This window comes from Vitis vinifera, chromosome 10, assembly GCF_030704535.1.
Source record: "Vitis vinifera cultivar Pinot Noir 40024 chromosome 10, ASM3070453v1".
Taxonomy (NCBI): domain Eukaryota; kingdom Viridiplantae; phylum Streptophyta; class Magnoliopsida; order Vitales; family Vitaceae; genus Vitis; species Vitis vinifera.
The window spans coordinates 19,893,414-19,903,915 of NC_081814.1; positions in this window are offsets into that span (position 1 = coordinate 19,893,414).

Below are 10,502 nucleotides of genomic sequence, written 5' to 3' on the forward strand. Positions count from 1 at the left end.
GAATAAATACCTCTTAGGCAAGTTTACTTCGAATTCCCTGTTTTCTCCAATATCGCCTTGTTTGTTATCTCTGTTATGTTTGGGTATTATTTGTTGACTTGATCTATGCGCTATCGTATCGATTTTGAATATGTTTATTTTTGTGTTTGTTTATGCGCTTTATGTTTGGTGTTTTATTTCTCATTTCTTTTGTTGTTTGTGAGAAGCGTTTGATTTACTTTTAACTAGAGTTTGGGATGGGGTGTTGTTTTCATTTTCTCGTCTTTTCATCTTATATGGGTTTCATTGCCCACCACTTATATGCATATAAGCGGATATTTCAGGTTTCTCGGGAGCGAGAGAAGCGTATGAGGAAATTCTTCTTAGATAAGTTTACTTTGTATTCCTTGTTATGTCCTATAGGGCTTTGTTCAATATATCTGTTATGTTTTGGTAATATTTTTTGACTTCATCTATGAGGAATCGAATTGATTTTGATTGTGTTGATTTCTGTGTTTGCTTGTGCGCTACATGTTTGGTTTTTTTTTTTTCTGATTTCATTTGTTATCTATTGTAGGAATTTGATTTCCTTTTCACTGCATTTTTCAATGGGATGTTTTTTTCCTTTTCTCGTCTTTTCATCGGATCTCGGTTTCTTTGCCCAGCATTTATAAGCGTATAACTAGATTTTTCAGGTTTCTCGGGAGCAAGAGCAGTGTGCAAGGAAGTACTTCTTCCATAAGTTTACTTCGTATTCCCTGTTCTCTCCTATATCGCATTGTTCGTTATCTCTGTTATTTTTTGGTACTGTTTGTTGACTTGGTGTACGTGTGATAAAATTAATTTTTAATGTGTTGATTTTTGTGTCTGTTTGTGCGGTTTATGTTTGGTATTTTATTTCTCATTTCTTTGGTTTTGTGTGAGAAGAATTTGATTTCTTTTTCGCTTCATGTTGCCATGCGATGCTACTTTCCTTTTTTGGCCTTTTCATCGGATCTCGGTTTCTTTGCCAACCATTAATATGCACATAATTGGATTTTTCAGGTGTCTCGAGAGCAGGAGAAGTGTATGAAGAAATACTTCTTGAGCAAGTTTACTTCGAATTCCCTGTTATCTCCTATATCGCATTGTTCGTTATCTCTGTTATGTTTGGGTATTATTTGTTGACTTGATCTATGCGCTATCGTATCGATTTTGAATATGTTGATTTTTGTGTTTGTTTGTGCGCTTTATGTTTGGTGTTTTATTTCTCATTTCTTTTGTGGTTTGTGAAAAGCGTTTGCTTTCCTTTTAACTGCAGTTTGGGATGGGGTGTTGTTTTCATTTTCTCGTCTTTTCATCTGATATGGGTTTCATTGCCCACCGCTTATATGCATATAAGCGGATATTTCAGGTTTCTCGGGAGCTAGAGAAGCGCATGAGGAAGTTCTTCTTAGATAAGTTTACTTCGTATTCCTTGTTCTGTCCTATAGGGCTTTGTTTAATATATCTGTTATGTTTGGGTATTAGTTTTTGACTTCATCTATGCGGTTTCGAATTGATTTTGATTGTGTTGATTTCTGTGTTTGCTTGTGCGCTACATGTTAGGTTTTTTTTTTTTTTTTCTGATTTCATTTGTTATCTATTGTAGGAATTTGATTTCCTTTTCACTACATTTTTCAATTGGATGTTATTTTCCTTTTCTCGTCTTTTCATCGGATCTTGGTTTCTTTGCCCAGCATTTATAAGCGTGTAACTGGATTTTTCAAGTTTCTCGAGAGCAAGAGCAGTGTAGGAGGAAGTACTTCTTCCATAAGTTTGCTTTGTATTCCCTGTTCTCTCCTATATCGCATTGTTCGTTATCTCTGTTATTTTTTGGTATTGTTTGTTGACTGGGTGTACGTGTGATAAAATTCATTTTTAATGTGTTTATTTTTGTGTCTGTTTGTGCGGTTTATGTTTAGTATTTTATTTCTCATTTCTTTGGTTGTGTGTGAGAAGAATTTGATTTCTTTTTCACTGCATCTTGCCATGCGATGCTACTTTCCTTTTTTAGCCTTTTCATCGGATCTCGGTTTCTTTGCCAACCATTAATATGCACATAACTGGATTTTGCAGGTTTCTCGAGAGCAGGAGAAGTGTGTGAAGAAATACTTCTTGGGTAAGTTTACTTCGAATTCCCTATTATCTCCCATATCGCATTGTTCATTATGATTGGCAATGTTGAAAAGAGAGAAGGTTGCACTATCCGGAACCTAAAGGAACTTCCATCCAAGCTTATCATAGAGGAAAATGTTAATAACAAGTGAAAGAAATCCTGCTGCATCACCTACGACATGGTCATCCAAGTTGCATGTCCTTAAAAACTTTGTATCCAAATCTTTGCTCTAGTCTAGATCTTTCCAAATTTAAATGTGAGAGTGGTGAATTCGCAAAAAATCATTGTATGTCTTTTCTTTAAAAGAAAAAATGAAAGATTTTTTATTCCTTTCTCCTTAGTTCATAGTGATGTATGGGGTTCATCTAGAGTTAGCTCTCTCTTAGGTAAAAAATGGTTGTCACTTTTATAGATGATTGTACTTGGGTCACTTGGATTTCTCTTCTCAAAAATCTTTGATTCCTTTCTCCTTGGTTCATAGTGATGTTTGGGGTTCATTTAGGTTACCTGTCTCTTAAGTTTTTTTTTTTTATGAATAAAGAGAAATATATTAAAAGAAAAGAGGCACATCAAAGAAGCACCCCAAAGTATACAGGTAGTATAGAAAGGAGAGAGAAAAGAACCCTTAACCAGGGCCTAACCAATCTACAAAATCTACAACGGAAGGGGGACAAGAGCCAAAAAAACCCTTATATTCCAGGTCCATAGATTACGAAGGAAAAATAATTTACACCCATGAATCAAATGCTCCTTGTTTTCAAACGCCCTAGTGTTTCTTTTCTTCCAAACAATCCAAAAAGGGCACAAGGGAGATGAAAACCATACTTTCTTCCTTTCCTTACCCACACAAGGCCCAAACCATCCCAATAACACCTCTCTAACTGAAGAGGAGAGCACTTACGAAACCCCAAATAGAGAAAAAAAGTAAGCTCCATAAACTTCTGGTCAGCCCACAATGCAAGAGGATATGATCAATAGACTCTTCCTCTGCCAGACACAAGTAACATTTGTTAGCCAAGGAGAACCCTCTTTTTTTAATACAATCCAGTTGGGTAAGTTTCTTCTGTATTCCCTATTCTTCTCAAATTTACGACTGTTCTTCATTTTTCTCTGGTATGTTTGGGTGTTATGTGTTAAATGTATGTGTGTACTAGCAAAATTAATTTTCATTCTGTTCATTTCTTTGTTTTCTTATGATCTTATTGTTGCGTTGTCTATTATTAATCTATTTAGTTTCGTATGAAAGTACTTTGATTTCCGTTCAACAACACTGTGCCTTAAGAGGTAATTTTCTTATTTTCGTTTTTATATTTGATCTCTATTCGTTTCCCTACCTTCCATAAACGCAAGGGTGAAATTTTTCAGGTTTCCAAGGGAGAAGAGAAGTTTAGTCGGAAATACTTCTTTGGTAAGTTTCCTTCATATACCGTATTCTCTTCCATTTCAGACTGTTCTTCATTCTTCCCTTTTAGCTTTGGTTGTTTCGGCAGTGTGAGCACCCTGGATACTGGGGCATATTTCCCTTCTTAGTTTCAGTAGTCCGACCCTTGACATTTTGAGTATGTGGCTTTGAGCCAATTTATTTCATGTCCACTTTCGAGTTGGTCTTCTCTATTATTCCCTTCTAGGCCCTGAGCCTCATAGCTTTGAGTTATTCATTCCTTCTAGACCCCGAGTCTTATAGCCTTGAGCATCCTTTTTCCCTTAGGCCCTGAGCCCGCTAGCCCTGAGCTATCCTTTTTTAGGCCCTGAGCCTCGTAGCCATGAGTTATTCATTCCTTCTAGGCCCTGAGCCCGCTAGCCCTGAGCTATCATTTCCTATAGACCCAGAGTCTTTCCAGCTCTTAGCTGAGCTTTCATCACTTGGTCGCCCATGAGTGGTTTGACCTGGAGTTTGCGTATCGCATTCTCCTTCTAGCCGATCAGTCATAGAGCCCGGAGCTCATAGCCCTGAGCTATTCATCGACCCAGAGTCATTTTCCATCTTGACCCAGAGTCATTCATAGCACCCCGAGCCCTGAGCTCACGACCCGGAGTCATTTGCATTATTCACATCCCTGAGATGTTTCGTTTTCATCATTCTAGCCACTTGTGAGTGGCCTCGACCCGACATCTTGAGTCGGAAAGTATCCTGATCGGCTATCTATTTAGAGCCCGGAGCTCTCGACCCAGAGTCACTTTCCATTTCGACCCAGAGTCATTGTTTCCTATTTTAGAGCCCGGAGCTCTCGACCCAGAGTCACTTTCCATTTCGACCCAGAGTCATTGTTTCCTATTTTAGAGCCCAGAGCTCTCGACCCAGAGTCACTTTCCATTTCGACCCAGAGTCATTATTTCCTATTTTAGAGCCCGGAGCTCTCGACTCAGAGTCACTTTCCATTTCGACCCTGAGTCATTCTTTCCTATTTTAGAGCTCGGAGCTCTCGACCCAGAGTCACTTTCCATTTTGACCCAGAGTCATTCTTTCCTATTTTAGAGCCTAGAGCTCTCGACCTAGAGTCATTTTCCATTACGGCCCAGAGTCATTCCTTTCCATTTAGAGCCCGGAGCTCTCGACCCAGAGTCACTTTCCATTTCGACCCAGAGTCATTATTTTCTATTTTAGAGCTTGGAGCTCTCGACCCAGAGTCATTTTCCATTACGGCCCAGAGTTATTTCTCTTCCATTTAGAACCTAGGGCTCTCGACCTAGAGTCGTTTTCCATCTTGACCCAGAGTCATTCTTTCCGATTAGAGCCCTGAGCTCATGACCCAGAGTCTTTTATCCTATTTTAGATCCAGAGTCGTTCACCTTGTCCATGATCCAGAGTCATTCATGTCATCTATGACTTTGAATCATCCTTTTCACCTCTTTCCATCTATGTACTACTCGTCACATGCCTTCTCTCTTTATTGTCATTTTCCCCCACATAGAGTTGTCTCATCCATATCATTGAGACCCCATCTTTTGATCTTACCTCTTCATGTGCTAGGACAAAATCTCTGGTTCTTCTTTAATTCTTCGGTATAGTTCACTTCATTCTACTCATTACTCGTATTTTTACTCACATTCTCTACACTCGTGATCTATACCGAAGAGGGGCATATTTGTAGACCCTCAATTTTGTCCCTTTAGCATATGTCTTTAAAATTCATTTTCAATGCTCCACAATAGTTCCTTGGTGGCCCATGGCTACTCATACCACTTACCTTTTTCTGAGTCACCTCGGAGATTTTGGTTGAGGGATTATTTGATCCCTTATTGTGACCCTTGGCAGCCCTAACTTAGACTTAGGCTTTTCTTGTTTTTTTAGGATAGCTTTTAGATACACTTGGCCCATTAGGCACTACCCTAGGCCCACTTAGTCTCACCTTAGGCCCGTTTAGGCACACTAGGCCTACGAAGACTTTTATTTTATTTTATTTTATTTTATTTATTTATTTATTTATTTTGTTTTTAATTTTAATTTTATGATTATCATTCACTTTTTATTGGTTATCTTCCTCTTTATATTATTTTCCTTAACTTATTTATTTATTTATTATTTTTACCATTTTTTAATTTATTTACTTATTTATCTATACATGCAATTATTTAACTTCAAAAATTTCATATTTTTGCAAGGAAACTTACCATTGGAGTTTAAGGAAGATGGGACTCTCCTTGGAAGGTTTTGGAGGGGAATTTGAAATTGGGAAGATTGCTTTTGATTGGAGGATTTAAAAAAAGAAGAGAAGAAGAAAGGAAGGAGGAGAATTTTCCTTTTTGGAAACAAATTTAGGTCTTGAGGGGTGATATATATAGGTGAGAAAAGGAAAAAAATAGGAGATTTTTTTCTTGGGGGCAGAGCACACGGAATTTTGGAAAAAAGCAAGGGACTTCGAACGGAGATCGGGCTGTCATTTAATCATCAAGAGAGGATTTTCTCTTTCACTTCAAAGGTTAGTTTTCTATATAGTACTTTTATTTAGCCTAGATTTTTTTTTTTTTTTTTTTTTTTTTGGAAATTTTAGTTTTTGATTAATTCTTTGTGTTAAAGTTTATATTATTTTCTTTTTAAATCCCCAATTAATTTAATTCTAATCTATCTTTTAGTTTAAGTTTGTTAATGATTTTAATTCTTAAGTTTAAATAATCATATTGAATAAAGTTTGTATTTTTAATCCCAATTAGTTTGATTTCAATTCGTTTTTAATTTAAATGCATTAGTCGATCTTAATTCTTTGTTTTAAATAATCACGTTAAATAAAGTTTGTATTTTTAATCCCAATTAGTTTGATTTCAATTCATTTTTAATCTAAATGCATTAGTTGATTTTAATTCTTAAGTTTAAATAATTGTATTGAATAAAATTTGTATTTTTAATCCCAATTAGTTTGATTTCAATTCATTTTTAATTTAAATGCATTAGTTGATCTTAATTCTTTGTTTTAAATAATCACGTTAAATAAAGTTTGTATTTTTAATCCCAATTAATTTGATTTCAATTCGTTTTTAGTTTAAATGTATTTTGTTGATCTTAATTCTTTAGTTTAAATAATCATATCGAATAAAGTTTGTATTTTTAATCCCAATTAGTTTGATTTTAATTTGTTTTTTAGTTTAAATGTATTTTGTTGATCTTAATTCTTGACTTTAAATAATCACGTTAAATAAAGTTTATGTTTTTAATCTCAATTAGTTTGATTCCAATTCGTTTTTAGTTTAAATACATTTTATTGATCTTAATTCTTAAGTTTAAATAATCATATCGAATAAAGTTTGTATTTTTAATCCCAATTAGTTTGATTTTAACCTGTTTTTTAGTTTAAATGTATTTTGTTGATTTTAATTCTTAAGTTTAAATAATTGTATTGAATAAAGTTTGTATTTTTAATCCCAATTAATTTGATTTCAATTCATTTTTAATTTAAATGCATTAGTTGATCTTAATTCTTTGTTTTAAATAATCACGTTAAATAAAGCTTGTATTTTTAATCCCAATTAATTTGATTTCAATTCGTTTTTTAGTTTAAATATATTTTGTTGATCTTAATTCTTGACTTTTAATAATCACGTTAAATAAAATTTGTGTTTTTAATCTCAATTAGTTTGATTTCAATTCGTTTTTAGTTTAAATATATTTTGTTGATCTTAATTCTTAAGTTTAAATAATCATATCGAATAAATTTTGTATTTTTAATCCCAATTAATTTGATTTTAATTTGTTTTTAGTTTAAATGTATTTTGTTGATTTTAATTCTTTACTTTAAATAATCACGTTAAATAAAGTTTGTGTTTTTAATCTCAATTAGTTTGATTTTAATTCGTTTTTAGTTTAAATGCATTAGTTGATCTTAATTCTTAAGTTTAAATAATTATGTTAGATAAAGTTCATGTTTTTAATCCCAAAATAGTTTATTTTTAATTTATTTGTTAGTTTAAATATGTATGTGATTTTAATTTATTAGTTTAAATAATCATGTTAGATAAAGTTTATATTTTTTTAATTCTAAATTAGTTCAGTTTTAACCTATCTTTTAGTTTAAGTATATTTGTGATTTTAATTCATTAGTTTAAATAATCTTGTTAGATAAAGTTCATATTTGAAATTCCGATTTAGTTTAGCTTTTATTTATTTTTAATTTGGATGTGTTTGTAATTGTAATTTAGTAGTTTAATTAATCTTATTAAATAAAGTTCATGTTTTTAATTACAATTTAATTTAGTTTTAATTTGTTCTTCACTTGTATGTGTTTGTGATTTGAATACATCAGTTTAATTAATCCCGTTAGATAAAGTTTAATCTTGATTTAATTTATTTTTTTAGTCTAGAGGCATTTATGTGTTTAGTTAATCTTATGTTAATTATGGATTGTTATTCTCAATTTATGCGCTTCTTGAATCCTTGTTGCTAATTCTTGATGGATATTTCATTAGCTCATTTGATCTAAATATTAATAATTTATTGCTTTGATAGTTTCCTTTTTGTTCAAAGGCCATTGGAAAATCATGAAGATTGGCCTCTACCATCACCATTATCATTTTTGTTAATTACTAAAAAATTTTACTTTGAGGTTTCATTTTTGTTTTGTTGGGTATTTTATTTCTTATATTTTATTTTTTTCCAAATTAATTCCTTTTATTTTAAAATAAAATACTTTTCTCAAAAAAATCATTTTAAAAATCTATTTCAAAAACTCATTTAGAGTCCTCAGGATCAAAATCTTTTTTTTTTATTATTTAAAAATAATATGCAACCATATCTTGTTCGGTTTGCATCCTTCTCGGTTTTCAACAAAAATTTTGGTTTTGAACAAAAACACGAATCAAAGCTTGTGGTCTCAAATAATGGGATGATTCTGGGCTAAATTCGTGTATATCAATTGGGGAATTGGTGAAACCCCTACATAAGAAAATCTTTTCAAAAATTATTTTTGTTGCCATTTTTGTCACTTGTTGAAATTATGTCTGTCTTTTTTAGGAATTGTATATAAGATGTGTGTGATAATTAATGTTTTCATATACTTTGATAATTTTTGTTATGCTAATTAGATAACAAGCATGCTAGGGTTTCTTTATTTTATTATTATCTAATCCCTCATGTCTTATGGGAGCGCGTTGTAAGTTATTTATGCTATCCAGGTACGCCCCCCCTATCGCCTACTTTCTAAATTTTGTAAACAATCGTGTCACTATGAAGTATGCATATGTTTGATAATCCTTAGGTGTTTAGATGTATGTTTGATTCACTATGATTAAATACATGTTGTGTGTTATACTTCTATACTAACTCTGATGTTTTATGATAGCGCTTGAGAAGCGGTCTGGGTACTCATCCTAACCTTTCTTTTATGGCAATTTGATCTTGTTTAGCATGCAAATTTTTTGAAATCACCTAGCCTACTTAGGTATCCATAATTAACCGATTAATTGCCATATTCCCCTTAACTTAATTAGTAGAGACCTCTTTAGGGCTTAGAGGGGTGCTACCTCCTAGAGGTACCTTCCCAATAAGTAACCTGATCCCCGGACCAAGACTTGGGTTTTCAAAGACACGCTTTTCCAAAAATTATGGAGTCATTTTTTTTAGGGTTTTATTTCTTGTTTTATTTTCCCTTCAAAAATAAAAATAAAATAAGTGGCGACTCCAACTTTTTTTCAAAAAATCAAATTTTCACAAATAAATAAAAAGCGAGTCTCGCCGATCGAGTGGGGACGCACGTGAAAAATGCGGGTCCACACTACCTCCAGATTTGGCAATGATGGTTGGATGTAGAAAAAGGTGATAAAAAAGGAAAACACAAACAAAATTTTTCTTGGATTCTATCCCACTTGCTCCGTTAGTGGGTAATAAAAAAATAAAGGTAGCAATAAGGGTGGCATAAATTGCAAAAAGGGTGAAGTGATGGAATTGTTATCTCTTGAATTCCTTATTTTCAATTCTAAGAACTTGGGATTTTAAGGAGTAAACATTAAGGATCAAATAAGCTAATAACTTTAGGTTCCATTATTAACTCTACTAAGTATTGTGCAATACATCATACTCTATCGTCATACTCTATCACAGAGATTTGAGCTTGCTTATTGGGAAGTAGGAGAATATTAGGAAGAGGGAGGTTGATACAAGATGGGGTTTTAGGGATCACATGGAAAGGGTTGGGAGGAGTTTTCAAGGTTGCACCTTGTTCAGATGGGGAATAGGCAAAAGATCCAATTTAATATGATGGTTGGGGTGGTTACTCTATGTTGATGGGAAGATTTCCTAATCTCTTCAAACTTGCAGTTGATGGCAAGGTCAATAAGTAGGTTTCCTCTTCTTTTGAAACTTACTGCTGATCTCTTTATGATTGGGAGCTAGATGGGGTGGAGACTTTCTTTAGGATATTGCAAACATTGACAATTAGTAAGGTGTAGAGGATAAATGGTTTGGCTGAACTGGAAGTGTGACAAATTCTCTGTTAAATCTCTCTCTTCCTATTTATTTGATGGAAGAATCGAGGTGTTCCCTTTTGGGATTGTTTGGACCCCTTCGCTTCTGTTGAAGGTAAGCTTTTTTGCTTGGGGCAATGGTGGCGTCTAATTTTGGCTTGATATGTTCACCTAGGAATTTGAGTTGGGTCCATGACAAACAAGATTGGTGACCAGTGGAATTCATTTTTGGTTGTTTGGCTCTACACAATCCTTAACCTCCTGAAATTTGAAAGAAAACCAGGTAATTCGATTGAGCTCATTATGTGGAGTGATATGATGGAGGTGCAAGGAGGTAGAAGTTGGTTTGTGATTGAAAAATCTTTTGAAATTTTGATTGAGCTTTTGAAAGGCAAGCATTGTTGATAATCATTGAGAGGGGTCATGACTTCTCAAAGTGGATTAGATTTAGAGAAAAGGGTTGTCCATTCTCTTGGAAAGGATGGATGTCTACTGC